Source organism: Melozone crissalis, unplaced genomic scaffold, assembly GCF_028551555.1.
Source record: "Melozone crissalis strain CALT ecotype California unplaced genomic scaffold, PUWL_Pcris_2 ptg000151l_1, whole genome shotgun sequence".
NCBI classification, from domain to species: Eukaryota; Metazoa; Chordata; class Aves; order Passeriformes; family Passerellidae; genus Melozone; species Melozone crissalis.
This window is the reverse complement of record NW_026535922.1, coordinates 39,547-59,319: the sequence shown is the minus strand read 5'-3', so window position 1 is coordinate 59,319 and position 19,773 is coordinate 39,547.

The window sequence follows — 19,773 nt, the reverse complement described above, 5'->3', positions numbered from 1 at the left end:
GCACACAATCGCAGTGTTGTACAGCTTGTTTCATCACCTTTGCGAAGCTGCCGCTCTCTCCGGCTCCCGGAGACGAAGAAGCTGCTTCTTCGGGCAAAGACGATTCTGCCGCTCCCAGTGCTCTGCGGTGTGCGCCTTCTGCCGAAAGAGGTCCGGGAGCGGTGCCTAGCTCTGCAGAGCACCGTACCTTCGTCTTTAGCCTCTCTTCTCGTCTACATCTTAGCAAAAAGCTTTTCCACTCTGTCTGGCAAGGAGAAACTGTGCCAGCACAGAAAACATCTCCCATCGTGTTCTAGAGGCTGCACGGAGGTCTGCCGAGTGTTTTGCAAGAAGAGAAAGAAAGTTGTCCAAAACAGCTTGCAATCGAATGTTCATCTGAATAGAAAAGGCAGGAGAGTGGTCAGGTACTGTTTTCTCTCACTTGGCAAGCTGCGCACACAATCGCAGTGTTGTACAGCTTGTTTCATCACCTTTGCGAAGTTGCCGCTCTCTCCGGCTCCCGGAGACGAAGAAGCTGCTTCTTCGCGCAAAGACGATTCTGCCGCTCACAGTGCTCTGCGGTGTGCGCCTTCTGCCGAAAGAGGTCCGGGAGCGGTGCTTAGCTCTGCATAGCACCGTACGTTCGTCTTTAGCCTCTCTTCTCGTCTACATCTTAGCAAAAAGCTTTTCCACTCTGTCTGGCAAGTAGAAACTGTGCCAGCACAGAAAACATCTCCCATCGTTTTCTAGAGGCTGCACGCAGGTCTGCCGAGTGTTTTGCAAGAAGAGAAAGAAAGTTGTCCAAAACAGCTTGCAATCGAATGTTCATGCGAATAGAAAAGGCAGGAGAGTGGTCAGGTACTGTTTTCTCTCAGTTGGCAAGCTGCGCACACAATCGCAGTGTTGTACAGCTTGTTTCATTACCTTTGCGAAGTTGCCGCTCTCTCCGGCTCCCGGAGACGAAGAAGCTGCTTCTTCGCGCAAAAACGATTCTGCCGCTCACAGTGCTCTGCGGTGTGCGCCTTCTGCCGAAAGAGGTCCGGGAGCGGTGCCTAGCTCTGCAGAGCACCGTACCTTCGTCTTTAGCCTCTCTTCTCGTCTACATCTTAGCAAAAAGCTTTTCCACTCTGTCTGGCAAGGAGAAACTGTGCCAGCACAAAAAACATCTCCCATCGTGTTCTAGAGGCTGCACGCAGGTCTGCCGAGTGTTTTGCAAGAAGAGAAAGAAAGTTGTCCAAAACAGCTTGCAATCGAATGTTCATGTGAATAGAAAAGGCAGGAGAGTGGTCAGGTACTGTTTTCTCTCAGTTGGCAAGCTGCGCACACAATCGCAGTGTTGTACAGCTTGTTTCATCACCTTTGCGAAGTTGCCGCTCTCTCCGGCTCCCGGAGACGAAGAAGCTGCTTCTTCGCGCAAAGACGATTCTGCCGCTCACAGTGCTCTGCGGTGTGCGCCTTCTGCCGAAAGAGGTCCGGGAGCGGTGCTTAGCTCTGCTTAGCACCGTACCTTCGTCTTTAGCCTCTCTTCTCGTCTACATCTTAGCAAAAAGCTTTTCCACTCTGTCTGGCAAGGAGAAACTGTGCCAGCACAGAAAACATCTCCCATCGTGTTCTAGAGGCTGCACGCAGGTCTGCCGAGTGTTTTGCAAGAAGAGAAAGAAAGTTGTCCAAAACAGCTTGCAATCGAATGTTCATGTGAATAGAAAAGGCAGGAGAGTGGTCAGGTACTGTTTTCTCTCAGTTGGCAAGCTGCGCACACAATCGCAGTGTTGTACAGCTTGTTTCATCACCTTTGCCAAGTTGCCGCTCTCTCCGGCTCCCGGAGACGAAGAAGCTGCTTCTTCGCGCAAAGACGATTCTGCCGCTCACAGTGCTCTGCGGTGTGCACCTTCTGCCGAAAGAGGTCCGGGAGCGGTGCTTAGCTCTGCAGAGCACCGTACCTTCGTCTTTAGCCTCTCTTCTCGTCTACATCTTAGCAAAAAGCTTTTCCACTCTGTCTGGCAAGGAGAAACTGTGCCAGCACAGAAAACATCTCCCATCGTGTTCTAGAGGCTGCACGGAGGTCTGCCGAGTGTTTTGCAAGAAGAGAAAGAAAGTTGTCCAAAACAGCTTGCAATCGAATGTTCATGTGAATAGAAAAGGCAGGAGAGTGGTCAGGTACTGTTTTCTCTCAGTTGGCAAGCTGCGCACACAATCGCAGTGTTGTACAGCTTGTTTCATTACCTTTGCGAAGTTGCCGCTCTCTCCGGCTCCCGGAGACGAAGAAGCTGCTTCTTCGCGCAAAAACGATTCTGCCGCTCACAGTGCTCTGCGGTGTGCGCCTTCTGCCGAAAGAGGTCCGGGAGCGGTGCCTAGCTCTGCAGAGCACCGTACCTTCGTCTTTAGCCTCTCTTCTCGTCTACATCTTAGCAAAAAGCTTTTCCACTCTGTCTGGCAAGGAGAAACTGTGCCAGCACAAAAAACATCTCCCATCGTGTTCTAGAGGCTGCACGCAGGTCTGCCGAGTGTTTTGCAAGAAGAGAAAGAAAGTTGTCCAAAACAGCTTGCAATCGAATGTTCATGTGAATAGAAAAGGCAGGAGAGTGGTCAGGTACTGTTTTCTCTCAGTTGGCAAGCTGCGCACACAATCGCAGTGTTGTACAGCTTGTTTCATCACCTTTGCGAAGTTGCCGCTCTCTCCGGCTCCCGGAGACGAAGAAGCTGCTTCTTCGCGCAAAGACGATTCTGCCGCTCACAGTGCTCTTCGGTGTGCGCCTTCTGCCGAAAGAGGTCCGGGAGCGGTGCTTAGCTCTGCTTAGCACCGTACCTTCGTCTTTAGCCTCTCTTCTCGTCTACATCTTAGCAAAAAGCTTTTCCACTCTGTCTGGCAAGGAGAAACTGTGCCAGCACAGAAAACATCTCCCATCGTGTTCTAGAGGCTGCACGCAGGTCTGCCGAGTGTTTTGCAAGAAGAGAAAGAAAGTTGTCCAAAACAGCTTGCAATCGAATGTTCATGTGAATAGAAAAGGCAGGAGAGTGGTCAGGTACTGTTTTCTCTCAGTTGGCAAGCTGCGCACACAATCGCAGTGTTGTACAGCTTGTTTCATCACCTTTGCCAAGTTGCCGCTCTCTCCGGCTCCCGGAGACGAAGAAGCTGCTTCTTCGCGCAAAGACGATTCTGCCGCTCACAGTGCTCTGCGGTGTGCACCTTCTGCCGAAAGAGGTCCGGGAGCGGTGCTTAGCTCTGCAGAGCACCGTACCTTCGTCTTTAGCCTCTCTTCTCGTCTACATCTTAGCAAAAAGCTTTTCCACTCTGTCTGGCAAGGAGAAACTGTGCCAGCACAGAAAACATCTCCCATCGTGTTCTAGAGGCTGCACGGAGGTCTGCCGAGTGTTTTGCAAGAAGAGAAAGAAAGTTGTCCAAAACAGCTTCCAATCGAATGTTCATGTGAATAGAAAAGGCAGGAGAGTGGTCAGGTACTGTTTTCTCTCAGTTGGCAAGCTGCGCACACAATCGCAGTGTTGTACAGCTTGTTTCATTACCTTTGCGAAGTTGCCGCTCTCTCCGGCTCCCGGAGACGAAGAAGCTGCTTCTTCGCGCAAAGACGATTCTGCCGCTCACAGTGCTCTGCGGTGTGCGCCTTCTGCCGAAAGAGGTCCGGGAGCGGTGCCTAGCTCTGCAGAGCACCGTACCTTCGTCTTTAGCCTCTCTTCTCGTCTACATCTTAGCAAAAAGCTTTTCCACTCTGTCTGGCAAGGAGAAACTGTGCCAGCACAAAAAACATCTCCCATCGTGTTCTAGAGGCTGCACGGAGGTCTGCCGAGTGTTTTGCAAGAAGAGAAAGAAAGTTGTCCAAAACAGCTTGCAATCGAATGTTCATGTGAATAGAAAATGCAGGAGAGTGGTCAGGTACTGTTTTCTCTCAGTTGGCAAGCTGCGCACACAATCGCAGTGTTGTACAGCTTGTTTCATCACCTTTGCGAAGTTGCCGCTCTCTCCGACTCCCGGAGACGAAGAAGCTGCTTCTTCGCGCAAGACGATTCTGCCTCTCACAGTGCTCTGCGGTGTGCGCCTTCTGCCGAAAGAGGTCCGGGAGCGGTGCTTAGCTCTGCAGAGCACCGTACCTTCGTCTTTAGCCTCTCTTCTCGTCTACATCTTAGCAAAAAGCATTTCCACTCTGTCTGGCAAGGAGAAACTGTGCCAGCACAGAAAACATCTCCCATCGTGTTCTAGAGGCTGCACGGAGGTCTGCCGAGTGTTTCGCAAGAAGAGAAAGAAAGTTGTCCAAAACAGCTTGCAATCGAATGTTCATGTGAATAGAAAAGGCAGGAGAGTGGTCAGGTACTGTTTTCTCTCAGTTGGCAAGCTGCGCACACAATCGCAGTGTTGTACAGCTTGTTTCATCACCTTTGCGAAGTTGCCGCTCTCTCCGGCTCCCGGAGACGAAGAAGCTGCTTCTTCGCGCAAAGACGATTCTGCCGCTCACAGTGCTCTGCGGTGTGCGCCTTCTGCCGAAAGAGGCCCGGGAGCTGTGCTTAGCTCTGCAGAGCACCGTACCTTCGTCTTTAGCCTCTCTTCTCGTCTACATCTTAGCAAAAAGCTTTTCCACTCTGTCTGGCAAGGAGAAACTGTGCCAGCACAAAAAACATCTCCCATCGTGTTCTAGAGGCTGCACGGATGTCTGCCGAGTGTTTTGCAAGAAGATAAAGAAAGTTGTCCAAAACAGCTTCCAATCGAATGTTCATGTGAATAGAAAAGGCAGGAGAGTGGTCAGGTACTGTTTTCTCTCAGTTGGCACGCTGCACACACAATCGCAGTGTTGTACAGCTTGTTTCATCACCTTTGCGAAGTTGCCGCTCTCTCCAGCTCCCGGAGACGAAGAAGCTGCTTCTTCGCGCAAAGACGATTCTGCCGCTCACAGTGCTCTGCGGTGTGCGCCTTCTGCCGAAAGACGCCCGGGAGCGGTGCTTAGCTCTGCAGAGCACCGTACCTTCGTCTTTAGCCTCTCTTCTCGTCTACATCTTAGCAAAAAGCTTTTCCACTCTGTCTGGCAAGGAGAAACTGTGCCAGCACAGAAAACATCTCCCATCGTGTTCTAGAGGCTGCACGGAGGTCTGCCGAGTGTTTTGCAAGAAGAGAAAGAAAGTTGTCCAAAACAGCTTGCAATCGAATGTTCATGTGAATAGAAAAGGCAGGAGAGTGGTCAGGTACTGTTTTCTCTCAGTTGGCAAGCTGCGCACACAATCGCAGTGTTGTACAGCTTGTTTCATCACCTTTGCGAAGTTGCCGCTCTCTCCGGCTCCCGGAGACGAAGAAGCTGCTTCTTCGCGCAAAGACGATTCTGCCGCTCACAGTGCTCTGCGGTGTGCGCCTTCTGCCGAAAGAGGTCCGGGAGCGGTGCTTAGCTCTGCAGAGCACCGTACCTTCGTCTTTAGCCTCTCTTCTCGTCTACATCTTAGCAAAAAGCTTTTCCACTCTGTCTGGCAAGGAGAAACTGTGCCAGCACAGAAAACATCTCCCATCGTGTTCTAGAGGCTGCACGCAAGCCTGCCGAGTGTTTTGCAAGAAGAGAAAGAAAGTTGTCCAAAACAGCTTGCAATCGAATGTTCATGTGAATAGAAAAGGCAGGAGAGTGGTCAGGTACTGTTTTCTCTCAGTTGGCAAGCTGCGCACACAATCGCAGTGTTGTACAGCTTGTTTCATCACCTTTGCGAAGTTGCCGCTCTCTCCGGCTCCCGGAGACGAAGAAGCTGCTTCTTCGCGCAAAGACGATTCTGCCGCTCACAGTGCTCTGCGGTGTGCGCCTTCTGCCGAAAGAGGTCCGGGAGCGGTGCTTAGCTCTTAGAAGCACCATACGTGCTTCTTTAGCCTCTCTTCTCGTCTACATCTTAGCAAAAAGCTTTTCCACTCTGTCTGGCAAGGAGAAACTGTGCCAGCACAGAAAACATCTCCCATCGTGTTCTAGATTCTGCACGGAGGTCTGCCGAGTGTTTTGCAAGAAGAGAAAGAAAGTTGTCCAAAACAGCTTGCAATCGAATGTTCATGTGAATAGAAAAGGCAGGAGAGTGGTCAGGTACTGTTTCCTCTCAGTTGGCAAGCTGCGCACACAATCGCAGTGTTGTACAGCTTGTTTCATCACCTTTGCGAAGTTGCCGCTCTCTCCGGCTCCCGGAGACGAAGAAGCTGCTTCTTCGCGCAAAGACGATTCTGCCGCTCACAGTGCTCTGCGGTGTGCGCCTTCTGCCGAAAGAGGCCCGGGAGCGGTGCTTAGCTCTGCAGAGCACCGTACCTTCGTCTTTAGCCTCTCTTCTCGTCTACATCTTAGCAAAAAGCTTTTCCACTCTGTCTGGCAAGGAGAAACTGTGCCAGCACAAAAAACATCTCCCATCGTGTTCTAGAGGCTGCACGCAGGTCTGCCGAGTGTTTTGCAAGAAGAGAAAGAAAGTTGTCCAAAACAGCTTGCAATCGAATGTTCATGTGAATAGAAAAGGCAGGAGAGTGGTCAGGTACTGTTTTCTCTCAGTTGGCAAGCTGCGCACACAATCGCAGTGTTGTACAGCTTGTTTCATCACCTTTGCGAAGTTGCCGCTCTCTCCGGCTCCCGGAGACGAAGAAGCTGCTTCTTCGCGCAAAGACGATTCTGCCTCTCACAGTGCTCTGCGGTGTGCACCTTCTGCCGAAAGAGGTCCGGGAGCGGTGCTTAGCTCTGCAGAGCACCGTACCTTCGTCTTTAGCCTCTCTTCTCGTCTACATCTTAGCAAAAAGCTTTTCCACTCTGTCTGGCAAGGAGAAACTGTGCCGGCACAGAAAACATCTCCCATCGTGTTCTAGAGGCTGCACGGAGGTCTGCCGAGTGTTTTGCAAGAAGAGAAAGAAAGTTGTCCAAAACAGCTTGCAATCGAATGTTCATGTGAATAGAAAAGGCAGGAGAGTGGTCAGGTACTGTTTTCTCTCAGTTGGCAAGCTGCGCACACAATCGCAGTGTTGTACAGCTTGTTTCATCACCTTTGCCAAGTTGCCGCTCTCTCCGGCTCCCGGAGACGAAGAAGCTGCTTCTTCGCGCAAAGACGATTCTGCCGCTCACAGTGCTCTGCGGTGTGCGCCTTCTGCCGAAAGACGCCCGGGAGCGGTGCTTAGATCTGAGAAGCACCATACGTGCTTCTTTAGCCTCTCTTCTCGTCTACATCTTAGCAAAAAGCTTTTCCACTCTGTCTGGCAAGGAGAAACTGTGCCAGCACAGAAAACATCTCCCATCGTGTTCTAGAGGCTGCACGCAGGTCTGCCGAGTGTTTTGCAAGAAGAGAAAGAAAGTTGTCCAAAACAGCTTGCAATCGAATGTTCATGTGAATAGAAAAGGCAGGAGAGTGGTCAGGTACTGTTTTCTCTCAGTTGGCAAGCTACGCACACAATCGCAGTGTTGTACAGCTTGTTTCATCACCTTTGCGAAGTTGCCGATCTCTCCGGCTCCCGGAGACGAAGAAGCTGCTTCTTCGCGCAAAGACGATTCTGCCGCTCACAGTGCTCTGCGGTGTGCGCCTTCTGCCGAAAGAGGCCCGGGAGCGGTGCTTAGCTCTGCAGAGCACCGTACCTTCGTCTTTAGCCTCTCTTCTCGTCTACATCTTAGCAAAAAGCTTTTCCACTCTGTCTGGCAAGGAGAAACTGTGCCAGCACAAAAAACATCTCCCATCGTGTTCTAGAGGCTGCACGCAGGCCTGCCGAGTGTTTTGCAAGAAGAGAAAGAAAGTTGTCCAAAACAGCTTGCAATCGAATGTTCATGTGAATAGAAAAGGCAGGAGAGTGGTCAGGTACTGTTTTCTCTCAGTTGGCAAGCTGCGCACACAATCGCAGTGTTGTACAGCTTGTTTCATCACCTTTGCCAAGTTGCCGCTCTCTCCGGCTCCCGGAGACGAAGAAGCTGCTTCTTCGCGCAAAGACGATTCTCCCGCTCACAGTGCTCTGCGGTGTGCGCCTTCTGCCGAAAGAGGTCCGGGAGCGGTGCTTAGCTCTGCAGAGCACCGTACCTTCGTCTTTAGCCTCTCTTCTCGTCTACATCTTAGCAAAAAGCTTTTCCACTCTGTCTGGCAAGGAGAAACTGTTCCAGCACAGAAGACATCTCCCATCGTCTTCTAGAGGCTGCACGCAGGTCTGCTGAGTGTTTTGCAAGAAGAGAAAGAAAGTTGTCCAAAACAGCTTGCAATCGAATGTTCATGTGAATAGAAAAGGCAGGAGAGTGGTCAGGTACTGTTTTCTCTCAGTTGGCAAGCTGCGCACACAATCGCAGTGTTGTACAGCTTGTTTCATCACCTTTGCGAAGTTGCCGCTCTCTCCGGCTCCCGGAGACGAAGAAGCTGCTTCTTCGCGCAAAGACGATTCTGCCGCTCACAGTGCTCTGCGGTGTGCGCCTTCTGCCGAAAGACGCCCGGGAGAGGTGCTTAGCTCTGCAGAGCACCGTGCCTTCGTCTTTAGCCTCTCTTCTTGTCTACATCTTTGCAAAAAGCTTTTCTACTCTTTCTGGCAGGGAGAAACTGTGCCAGCACAGAAAACATCTCCCATCGTGTTCTAGAGGCTGCACGGAGGTCTGCCGACTGTTTTGCAAGAAGAGAAAGAAAGTTGTCCAAAACAGCTTGCAATCGAATGTTCATGTGAATAGAAAAGGCAGGAGAGTGGTCAGGTACAGTTTGCTCTCAGTTGGCAAGCTGCGCACACAATCGCAGTGTTGTACAGCTTGTTTCATCACCTTTGCGAAGTTGCCGCTCTCTCCGGCTCCCGGAGACGAAGAAGCTGCTTCTTCGCGCAAAGACGATTCTGCCGCTCACAGTGCTCTGCGGTGTGCGCCTTCTGCCGAAAGAGGTCCGGGAGCGGTGCTTAGCTCTGCAGAGCACCGTACCTTCGTCTTTAGCCTCTCTTCTCGTCTACATCTTAGCAAAAAGCTTTTCCACTCTGTCTGGCAAGGAGAAACTGTGCCAGCACAGAAAACATCTCCCATCGTCTTCTAGAGGCTGCACGGAGGTCTGCCGAGTGTTTTGCAAGAAGAGAAAGAAAGTTGTCCAAAACAGCTTGCAATCGAATGTTCATGTGAATAGAAAAGGCAGGAGAGTGGTCAGGTACTGTTTTCTCTCAGTTGGCAAACTGCGCACACAATCGCAGTGTTGTACAGCTTGTTTCATCACCTTTGCGAAGTTGCCGCTCTCTCCGGCTCCCGGAGACGAAGAAGCTGCTTCTTCGCGCAAAGACGATTCTGCCGCTCACAGTGCTCTGCGGTGTGCGCCTTCTGCCGAAAGAGGCCCGGGAGAGGTGCTTAGCTCTGCAGAGCACCATACCTGCTTCTTTAGCCTCTCTTCTCGTCTACATTTAGCAAAAAGCTTTTCCACTCTTTCTGCAAGGAGAAAGAGTGCCGGCAAAAAAAACATCTCCCATCGTGTTCTAGAGGCTGCACGGAGGTCTGCAGAGTGTTTTGCACGAAGAGAAAGAAAGTTCTCCAAAACAGCTTGCAATCGAATGTTCATGTGAATAGAAAAGGCAGGAGAGTGGTCAGGTACTGTTTTCTCTCAGTTGGCAAGCTGCGCACACAATCGCAGTGTTGTACAGCTTGTTTCATCACCTTTGCGAAGTTGCCGCTCTCTCCGGCTCCCGGAGACGAAGAAGCTGCTTCTTCGCGCAAAGACGATTCTGCCGCTCACAGTGCTCTGCGGTGTGCGCCTTCTGCCGAAAGAGGTCCGGGAGGGGTGCCTAGCTCTGCAGAGCACCGTACCTTCGTCTTTAGCCTCTCTTCTCGTCTACATCTTAGCAAAAAGCTTTTCCACTCTGTCTGGCAAGGAGAAACTGTGCCAGCACAGAAAACATCTCCCATCGTCTTCTAGAGGCTGCACGGAGGTCTGCCGAGTGTTTTGCAAGAAGAGAAAGAAAGTTGTCCAAAACAGCTTGCAATCGAATGTTCATGTGAATAGAAAAGGCAGGAGAGTGGTCAGGTACTGTTTTCTCTCACTTGGCAAGCTGCGCACACAATCGCAGTGTTGTACAGCTTGTTTCATCACCTTTGCGAAGTTGCCGCTCTCTCCGGCTCCCGGAGACGAAGAAGCTGCTTCTTCGCGCAAAGACGATTCTGCCGCTCACAGTGCTCTGCAGTGTGTGTCTTCTGCCGAAAGAGGCCCGGGAGCTGTGCTTAGCTCTGCAGAGCACCATACCTGCTTCTTTAGCCTCTCTTCTCGTCTACATCTTATCAAAAAGCTTTTCCACTCTTTCTGCAAGGAGAAACTGTGCCGGCAAAAAAAACATCTCCCATCGTGTTCTAGAGGCTGCACGGAGGTCTGCCGAGTGTTTTGCAAGAAGAGAAAGAAAGTTCTCCAAAACAGCTTGCAATCGAATGTTCATGTGAATAGAAAAGGCAGGAGAGTAGTCAGGTACTGTTTTCTCTCAGTTAGCAAGCTGCGCACACAATCGCAGTGTTGTACAGCTTGTTTCATCACCTTTGCGAAGCTGCTGCTCTCTCCGGCTCCCGGAGACGAAGAAGCTGCTTCTTCGCGCAAAGACGATTCTGCCGCTCACAGTGCTCTGCGGTGTGCGCCTTCTGCCGAAAGAGGTCCGGGAGCGGTGCCTAGCTCTGCAGAGCACCGTACCTTCGTCTTTATACTCTCTTCTCGTCTACATCTTAGCAAAAAGCTTTTCCACTCTGTCTGGCAGGGAGAAACTGTGCCAGCACAGAAAACATCTCCCATCGTGTTCTAGAGGCTGCACGGAGGTCTGCCGACTGTTTTGCAAGAAGAGAAAGAAAGTTGTCCAAAACAGCTTGCAATCGAATGTTCATGTGAATAGAAAAGGCAGGAGAGTGGTCAGGTACAGTTTGCTCTCAGTTGGCAAGCTGCGCACACAATCGCAGTGTTGTACAGCTTGTTTCATCACCTTTGCGAAGTTGCCGCTCTCTCCGGCTCCCGGAGACGAAGAAGCTGCTTCTTCGCGCAAAGACGATTCTGCCGCTCACAGTGCTCTGCGGTGTGCGCCTTCTGCCGAAAGAGGTCCGGGAGCGGTGCTTAGCTCTGCAGAGCACCGTACCTTCGTCTTTAGCCTCTCTTCTCGTCTACATCTTAGCAAAAAGCTTTTCCACTCTGTCTGGCAAGGAGAAACTGTGCCAGCACAGAAAACATCTCCCATCGTCTTCTAGAGGCTGCACGGAGGTCTGCCGAGTGTTTTGCAAGAAGAGAAAGAAAGTTGTCCAAAACAGCTTGCAATCGAATGTTCATGTGAATAGAAAAGGCAGGAGAGTGGTCAGGTACTGTTTTCTCTCAGTTGGCAAACTGCGCACACAATCGCAGTGTTGTACAGCTTGTTTCATCACCTTTGCGAAGTTGCCGCTCTCTCCGGCTCCCGGAGACGAAGAAGCTGCTTCTTCGCGCAAAGACGATTCTGCCGCTCACAGTGCTCTGCGGTGTGCGCCTTCTGCCGAAAGAGGCCCGGGAGAGGTGCTTAGCTCTGCAGAGCACCATACCTGCTTCTTTAGCCTCTCTTCTCGTCTACATTTAGCAAAAAGCTTTTCCACTCTTTCTGCAAAGAGAAAGAGTGCCGGCAAAAAAAACATCTCCCATCGTGTTCTAGAGGCTGCACGGAGGTCTGCAGAGTGTTTTGCACGAAGAGAAAGAAAGTTCTCCAAAACAGCTTGCAATCGAATGTTCATGTGAATAGAAAAGGCAGGAGAGTGGTCAGGTACTGTTTTCTCTCAGTTGGCAAGCTGCGCACACAATCGCAGTGTTGTACAGCTTGTTTCATCACCTTTGCGAAGTTGCCGCTCTCTCCGGCTCCCGGAGACGAAGAAGCTGCTTCTTCGCGCAAAGACGATTCTGCCGCTCACAGTGCTCTGCGGTGTGCGCCTTCTGCCGAAAGAGGTCCGGGAGCGGTGCCTAGCTCTGCAGAGCACCGTACCTTCGTCTTTAGCCTCTCTTCTCGTCTACATCTTAGCAAAAAGCTTTTCCACTCTGTCTGGCAAGGAGAAACTGTGCCAGCACAGAAAACATCTCCCATCGTCTTCTAGAGGCTGCACGGAGGTCTGCCGAGTGTTTTGCAAGAAGAGAAAGAAAGTTGTCCAAAACAGCTTGCAATCGAATGTTCATGTGAATAGAAAAGGCAGGAGAGTGGTCAGGTACTGTTTTCTCTCAGTTGGCAAGCTGCGCACACAATCGCAGTGTTGTACAGCTTGTTTCATCACCTTTGCGAAGTTGCCGCTCTCTCCGGCTCCCGGAGACGAAGAAGCTGCTTCTTCGCGCAAAGACGATTCTGCCGCTCACAGTGCTCTGCAGTGTGTGTCTTCTGCCGAAAGAGGCCCGGGAGCTGTGCTTAGCTCTGCAGAGCACCATACCTGCTTCTTTAGCCTCTCTTCTCGTCTACATCTTATCAAAAAGCTTTTCCACTCTTTCTGCAAGGAGAAACTGTGCCGGCAAAAAAAACATCTCCCATCGTGTTCTAGAGGCTGCACGGAGGTCTGCCGAGTGTTTTGCAAGAAGAGAAAGAAAGTTCTCCAAAACAGCTTGCAATCGAATGTTCATGTGAATAGAAAAGGCAGGAGAGTAGTCAGGTACTGTTTTCTCTCAGTTAGCAAGCTGCGCACACAATCGCAGTGTTGTACAGCTTGTTTCATCACCTTTGCGAAGCTGCTGCTCTCTCCGGCTCCCGGAGACGAAGAAGCTGCTTCTTCGGGCAAAGACGATTCTGCCGCTCACAGTGCTCTGCGGTGTGCGCCTTCTGCCGAAAGAGGTCCGGGAGCGGTGCCTAGCTCTGCAGAGCACCGTACCTTCGTCTTTATACTCTCTTCTCGTCTACATCTTAGCAAAAAGCTTTTCCACTCTGTCTGGCAAGGAGAAACTGTGCCAGCACAGAAAACATCTCCCATCGTGTTCTAGAGGCTGCACGGAGGTCTGCCGAGTGTTTTGCAAGAAGAGAAAGAAAGTTGTCCAAAACAGCTTGCAATCGAATGTTCATGTGAATAGAAAAGGCAGGAGAGTGCTCAGGTACTGTTTTCTCTCAGTTGGCAAGCTGCGCACACAATCGCAGTGTTGTACAGCTTGTTTCATCACCTTTGCGAAGTTGCCGCTTTCTCCGGCTCCCTGAGACGAAGAAGCTGCTTCTTCGCGCAAAGACGATTCTGCCGCTCACAGTGCTCTGCGGTGTGCGCCTTCTGCCGAAAGAGGTCCGGGAGCGGTGCTTAGCTCTGCATAGCACCGTACCTTCGTCTTTAGCCTCTCTTCTCGTCTACATCTTAGCAAAAAGCTTTTCCACTCTGTCTGGCAAGGAGAAACTGTGCCAGCACAGAAAACATCTCCCATCGTGTTCTAGAGGCTGCACGCAGGTCTGCCGAGTGTTTTGCAAGAAGAGAAAGAAAGTTGTCCAAAACAGCTTGCAATCGAATGTTCATGTGAATAGAAAAGGCAGGAGAGTGGTCAGGTACTGTTTTCTCTCAGTTGGCACGCTGCACACACAATCGCAGTGTTGTACAGCTTGTTTCATTACCTTTGCGAAGTTGCCGCTCTCTCCGGCTCCCGGAGACGAAGAAGCCGCTTCTTCGCGCAAAGACGATTCTGCCGCTCACAGTGCTCTGCGGTGTGCGCCTTCTGCCGAAAGAGGTCCGGGAGCGGTGCTTAGCTCTGCAGAGCACCGTACCTTCGTCTTTAGCCTCTCTTCTCGTCTACATCTTAGCAAAAAGCTTTTCCACTCTGTCTGGCAAGGAGAAACTGTGCCAGCACAGAAAACATCTCCCATCGTGTTCTAGAGGCTGCACGCAGGTCTGCCGAGTGTTTTGCAAGAAGAGAAAGAAAGTTGTCTAAAACAGCTTGCAATCGAATGTTCATGTGAATAGAAAAGGCAGGAGAGTGGTCAGGTACTGTTTTCTCTCAGTTGGCAAGCTGCGCACACAATCGCAGTGTTGTACAGCTTTTTTCATCACCTTTGCGAAGTTGCCGCTCTCTCCGGCTCCCGGAGACGAAGAAGCTGCTTCTTCGCGCAAGACGTTTCTGCCTCTCACAGTGCTCTGCGGTGTGCGCCTTCTGCCGAAAGAGGTCCGGGAGCGGTGCTTAGCTCTGCAGAGCACCGTACCTTCGTCTTTAGCCTCTCTTCTCGTCTACATCTTAGCAAAAAGCTTTTCCACTCTGTCTGGCAAGGAGAAACTGTGCCAGCACAGAAAACATCTCCCATCGTGTTCTAGAGGCTGCACGGAGGTCTGCCGAGTGTTTTGCAAGAAGAGAAAGAAAGTTGTCCAAAACAGCTTCCAATCGAATGTTCATGTGAATAGAAAAGGCAGGAGAGTGCTCAGGTACTGTTTTCTCTCAGTTGGCAAGCTGCGCACACAATCGCAGTGTTGTACAGCTTGTTTCATCACCTTTGCGAAGTTGCCGCTCTCTCCGGCTCCCGGAGACGAAGAAGCTGCTTCTTCGCACAAAGAGGATTCTGCCGCTCACAGTGCTCTGCGGTGTGCGCCTTCTGCCGAAAGAGGCCCGGGAGCTGTGCTTAGCTCTGCAGAGCACCGTACCTTCGTCTTTAGCCTCTCTTCTCGTCTACATCTTAGCAAAAAGCTTTTCCACTCTGTCTGGCAAGGAGAAACTGTGCCAGCACAAAAAACATCTCCCATCGTGTTCTAGAGGCTGCACGGAGGTCTGCCGAGTGTTTTGCAAGAAGAGAAAGAAAGTTGTCCAAAACAGCTTGCAATCGAATGTTCATGTGAATAGAAAAGGCAGGAGAGTGGTCAGGTACTGTTTTCTCTCAGTTGGCACGCTGCACAAACAATCGCAGTGTTGTACAGCTTGTTTCATCACCTTTGCGAAGTTGCCGCTCTCTCCGGCTCCCGGAGACGAAGAAGCTGCTTCTTCGCGCAAAGACGATTCTGCCGCTCACAGTGCTCTGCGGTGTGCGCCTTCTGCCGAAAGACGCCCGGGAGCGGTGCTTAGCTCTGCAGAGCACCGTACCTTCGTCTTTAGCCTCTCTTCTCGTCTACATCTTAGCAAAAAGCTTTTCCACTCTGTCTGGCAAGGAGAAACTGTGCCAGCACAGAAAACATCTCCCATCGTGTTCTAGAGGCTGCACGCAGGTCTGCCGATTGTTTTGCAAGAAGAGAAAGAAAGTTGTCCAAAACAGCTTGCAATCGAATGTTCATGTGAATAGAAAAGGCAGGAGAGTGGTCAGGTACTGTTTTCTCTCAGTTGGCAAGCTGCGCACACAATCGCAGTGTTGTACAGCTTGTTTCATCACCTTTGCCAAGTTGCCGCTCTCTCCGGCTCCCGGAGACGAAGAAGCTGCTTCTTCGCGCAAAGACGATTCTGCCGCTCACAGTGCTCTGCGGTGTGCGCCTTCTGCCGAAAGAGGCCCGGGAGCGGTGCTTAGCTCTGCAGAGCACCGTATCTTCGTCTTTAGCCTCTCTTCTCGTCTACATCTTAGCAAAAAGCTTTTCCACTCTGTCTGGCAAGGAGAAACTGTGCCAGCACAGAAAACATCTCCCATCGTGATCTAGAGGCTGCAAGGAGGTCTGCCGAGTGTTTTGCAAGAAGAGAAAGAAAGTTGTCCAAAACAGCTTCCAATCGAAGGTTCATGTGAATAGAAAAGGCAGGAGAGTGGTCAGGTACTGTTTTCTCTCAGTTGGCAAGATGCGCACACAATCGCAGTGTTGTACAGTTTGTTTCATCACCTTTGTGAAGTTGCCGCTCTCTCCGGCTCCCGGAGACGAAGAAGCTGCTTCTTCGCGCAAAGACGATTCTGCCGCTCACAGTGCTCTGCGGTGTGCGCCTTCTGCCGAAAGAGCCCCAGGAGCTGTGCTTAGCTCTGCAGAGCACCGTACCTTCGTCTTTAGCCTCTCTTCTCGTCTACATCTTAGCAAAACGCTTTTCCACTCTGTCTGGCAAGGAGAAACTGTGCCAGCACAAAAAACATCTCCCATCGTGTTCTAGAGGCTGCACGCAGGTCTGCCGAGTGTTTTGGAAGAAGAGAAAGAAAGTTGTCCAAAACAGCTTGCAATCGAATGTTCATGTGAATAGAAAAGGCAGGAGAGTGCTCAGGTACTGTTTTCTCTCACTTGGCAAGCTGCGCACACAATCGCAGTGTTGTACAGCTTGTTTCATCACCTTTGCGAAGTTGCCGCTCTCTCCGGCTCCCGGAGACGAAGAAGCTGCTTCTTCGCGCAAAGACGATTCTGCCGCTCACAGTGCTCTGCGGTGTGCGCCTTCTGCCGAAAGACGCCCGGGAGCGGTGCTTAGCTCTGCAGAGCACCGTACCTTCGTCTTTAGCCTCTCTTCTCCTCTACATCTTAGCAAAAAGCTTTTCCACTCTGTCTGGCAAGGAGAAACTGTGCCAGCACAAAAAACATCTCCCATCGTGTTCTAGAGGCTGCACGGAGGTCTGCCGAGTGTTTTGCAAGAAGAGAAAGAAAGTTGTCCAAAACAGCTTGCAATCGAATGTTCATGTGAATAGAAAAGGCAGGAGAGTGGTCAGGTACTGTTTTCTCTCACTTGGCAAGCTGCGCACACAATCGCAGTGTTGTACAGCTTGTTTCATCACCTTTGCGAAGTTGCCGCTCTCTCCGGCTCCCGGAGACGAAGAAGCTGCTTCTTCGCGCAAAGACGATTCTGCCGCTCACAGTGCTCTGCGGTGTGCGCCTTCTGCCGAAAGAGGTCCGGGAGCGGTGCTTAGCTCTGCAGAGCACCGTATCTTCGTCTTTAGCCTCTCTTCTCGTCTACATCTTAGCAAAAAGCTTTTCCACTCTGTCTGGCAAGGAGAAACTGTGCCAGCACAGAAAACATCTCCCATCGTGTTCTAGAGTCTGCACGGAGGTCTGCCGACTGTTTTGCAAGAAGAGAAAGAAAGTTGTCCAAAACAGCTTGCAATCGAATGTTCATGTGAATAGAAAAGGCAGGAGAGTGGTCAGGTACTGTTTTCTCTCAGTTGGCAAGCTGCGCACACAATCGCAGTGTTGTACAGCTTGTTTCATCACCTTTGCGAAGTTGCCACTCTCTCCGGCTCCCGGAGACGAAGAAGCTGCTTCTTCGCGCAAAGACGATTCTGCCGCTCACAGTGCTCTGCGGTGTGCGCCTTCTGCCGAAAGAGGTCCGGCAGCGGTGCTTAGCTCTGCAGAGCACCGTACCTTCGTCTTTAGCCTCTCTTCTCGTCTACATCTTAGCAAAAAGCTTTTCCACTCTGTCTGGCAAGGAGAAACTGTGCCAGCACAAAAAACATCTCCCATCGTGTTCTAGAGGCTGCACGCAGGCCTGCCGAGTGTTTTGCAAGAAGAGAAAGAAAGTTGTCCAAAACAGCTTGCAATCGAATGTTCATGTGAATAGAAAAGGCAGGAGAGTGGTCAGGTACTGTTTTCTCTCAGTTGGCAAGCTGCGCACACAATCGCAGTGTTGTACAGCTTGTTTCATCACCTTTGCGAAGTTGCCGCTCTCTCCGGCTCCCGGAGACGAAGAAGCTGCTTCTTCGCGCAAAGACGATTCTGCCGCTCACAGTGCTCTGCGGTGTGCGCCTTCTGCCGAAAGAGGTCCGGGAGCGGTGCTTAGCTCTGAGAAGCACCATACGTGCTTCTTTAGCCTCTCTTCTCGTCTACATCTTAGCAAAAAGCTTTTCCACTCTGTCTGGCAAGGAGAAACTGTGCCAGCACAGAAAACATCTCCCATCGTGTTCTAGAGGCTGCACGGAGGTCTGCCGAGTGTTTTGCAAGAAGAGAAAGAAAGTTGTCCAAAACAGCTTGCAATCGAATGTTCATGTGAATAGAAAAGGCAGGAGAGTGGTCAGGTACTGTTTTCTCTCAGTTGGCAAGCTGCGCACACAATCGCAGTGTTGTACAGCTTGTTTCATCACCTTTGCGAAGTTGCCGCTCTCTCCGGCTCCCGGAGACGAAGAAGCTGCTTCTTCGCGCAAAGACGATTCTGCCGCTCACAGTGCTCTGCTGTGTGCGCCTTCTGCCGAAAGAGGCCCGGGAGCGGTGCTTAGCTCTGCAGAGCACCGTACCTTCGTCTTTAGCCTCTCTTCTCGTCTACATCTTAGCAAAAAGCTTTTCCACTCTGTCTGGCAAGGAGAAACTGTGCCAGCACAAAAAACATCTCCCATCGTGTTCTAGAGGCTGCACGCAGGTCTGCCGAGTGTTTTGCAAGAAGAGAAAGAAAGTTGTCCAAAACAGCTTGCAATCGAATGTTCATGTGAATAGAAAAGGCAGGAGAGTGGTCAGGTACTGTTTTCTCTCACTTGGCAAGCTGCGCACACAATCGCAGTGTTGTACAGCTTGTTTCATCACCTTTGCGAAGTTGCCGCTCTCTCCGGCTCCCGGAGACGAAGAAGCTGCTTCTTCGCGCAAAGACGATTCTGCCGCTCACAGTGCTCTGCGGTGTGCGCCTTCTGCCGAAAGACGCCCGGGAGCGGTGCTTAGCTCTGCAGAGCACCGTACCTTCGTCTTTAGCCTCTCTTCTCGTCTACATCTTAGCAAAAAGCTTTTCCACTCTGTCTGGCAAGGAGAAACTGTGCCAGCACATAAAACATCTCCCATCGTGTTCTAGAGGCTGCACGGAGGTCTGCCGAGTGTTTTGCAAGAAGAGAAAGAAAGTTGTCCAAAACAGCTTGCAATCGAATGTTCATGTGAATAGAAAAGGCAGGAGAGTGGTCAGGTAGAGTTTTCTCTCAGTTGGCAAGCTGCGCACACAATCGCAGTGTTGTACAGCTTGTTTCATCACCTTTGCCAAGTTGCCGCTCTCTCCGGCTCCCGGAGACGAAGAAGCTGCTTCTTCGCGCAAAGACGATTCTGCCGCTCACAGTGCTCTGCGGTGTGCGCCTTCTGCCGAAAGACGCCCGGGAGCGGTGCTTAGATCTGAGCAGCACCATACGTGCTTCTTTAGCCTCTCTTCTCGTCTACATCTTAGCAAAACGCTTTTCCACTCTGTCTGGCAAGGAGAAACTGTGCCAGCACAGAAAACATCTCCCATCGTGTTCTAGAGGCTGCACGGAGGTCTGCCGAGTGTTTTGCAAGAAGAGAAAGAAAGTTGTCCAAAACAGCTTGCAATCGAATGTTCATGTCAATAGAAAAGGCAGGAGAGTGGTCAGGTACTGTTTTCTCTGTTGGCAAGATGCGCACACAATCGCAGTGTTGTACAGCTTGTTTCATCACCTTTGCGAAGTTGCCGCTCTCTCCGGCTCCCGGAGACGAAGAAGCTGCTTCTTCGCGCAAAGACGATTCTGCCGCTCACAGTGCTCTGCAGTGTGCGCCTTCTGCCGAAAGAGCCCCGGGAACTGTGCTTAGCTCTGCAGAGCACCGTACCTTCGTCTTTAGCCTCTCTTCTCGTCTACATCTTAGCAAAACGCTTTTCCACTCTGTCTGGCAAGGAGAAACTGTGCCAGCACAGAAAACATCTCCCATCGTGTTCTAGAGGCTGCACGCAGGTCTGCCGAGTGTTTTGCAAGAAGAGAAAGAAAGTTGTCCAAAACAGCTTGCAATCGAATGTTCATGTGAATAGAAAAGGCAGGAGAGTGGTCAGGTACTGTTCGAAGTTGCCGCTCTCTCCGGCTCCCGGAGACGAAGAAGCTGCTTCTTCGCGCAAAGACGATTCTGCCGCTCACAGTGCTCTGCGGTGTGCGCCTTCTGCCGAAAGAGCCCCGGGAGCTGTGCTTAGCTCTGCAGAGCACCGTACCTTCGTCTTTAGCCTCTCTTCTCGTCTACATCTTAGCAAAACGCTTTTCCACTCTGTCTGGCAAGGAGAAACTGGGCCAGCACAAAAAACATCTCCCATCGTGTTCTAGAGGCTGCACGCAGGTCTGCCGAGTGTTTTGCAAGAAGAGAAAGAAAGTTGTCCAAAACAGCTTGC